At 41.4% G+C, this 953-nt stretch overlaps 1 protein-coding gene across 4 annotated transcripts in view; it reads right to left on the bottom strand.

Annotated features, from left to right (window-relative positions):
• Tubgcp5 (tubulin gamma complex associated protein 5) overlaps window positions 1-953 on the bottom strand; it is a 55,230-nt gene that overhangs the window by 38,376 nt on the left and 15,901 nt on the right. The window lies entirely within an intron of this gene.

The raw sequence follows: 953 nt of genomic DNA, 5'->3' as shown, positions 1-953 counted from the left end.
ATACACTTCACACAAACTCCTCATCACTACACCATACACTACACACAAATTCCTCATCACTACACTATACATTATACACAAACTCCCCTACCACAGCCTAGTTCAGTGAGGGGCAAGGAAGCTACAAAGTAGGGCTCAGTCAAGTTCTTGAACATCAGGGCACGTGTTCAGGTCTACCCATGTGGCAGAGTAGCACAACACAATGACACTATGCTGCCCCATCCTGCTGGGCCTGCGGTCTGGCGACTGTGCTGCTGTGACATTTGGGTGTCCTAGCTGATTCTATAATTATGGAAAATTTTATTACTGAGAGAAACAAGGGAACACAGGAGCTCTTGTGCTACTCAGTCTTTAGTTAAACAAAAAGTACTAATAATAAAACAGAAAATTAAAAATGGAAAAAACACACACACACACACACTGGTTGACCACTTATACCTGTCATTCGTGAAGAAAAAATTTGTTTAGTAACATATAACAAGATCCTGCTCACAGAGCACAAATGTACCTATATGTAGAGAAATACATAAAAATCTAGCAGAAGCCACATATGTGTTTATATATATTCTCTTACTTATTAATTCCATTACGCATATGTGTAATTACTGTAGTGTATATGTGGTAATCATTGCAGCTACACTGATAACAGCAGAGGTGAAAACTGGGCTACAGAATAAAACAAAACAGTTTCTGTAAAAAGAAATATGGGAGCACTCATATGCACACACAGCAGCCACTAAAAGGATGCACAAGAAGCTGCTTGTCTTGGGAGGGGGACCTAGAGCAAGAAAAACTGTTCGTTGGAAGTTGTTCTGTATGTTTTAGAGAGACAAATGGTTTACGTATGTGTGTACACGTGGGCATGGGTGGTGGGGGAACGAGGTAGACATGTGTGTGCCACAGGGCGCATGTGGAGGCAGGACATGGACCACAGGAACTCATTTTCTCCATCA

The sequence above is a fragment of the Microtus ochrogaster genome, unplaced genomic scaffold (genome assembly GCF_000317375.1).
Source record: "Microtus ochrogaster isolate Prairie Vole_2 unplaced genomic scaffold, MicOch1.0 UNK14, whole genome shotgun sequence".
Lineage (NCBI taxonomy): Eukaryota > Metazoa > Chordata > Mammalia > Rodentia > Cricetidae > Microtus > Microtus ochrogaster.
This window is presented reverse-complemented; position numbering and strand designations above follow the sequence as displayed.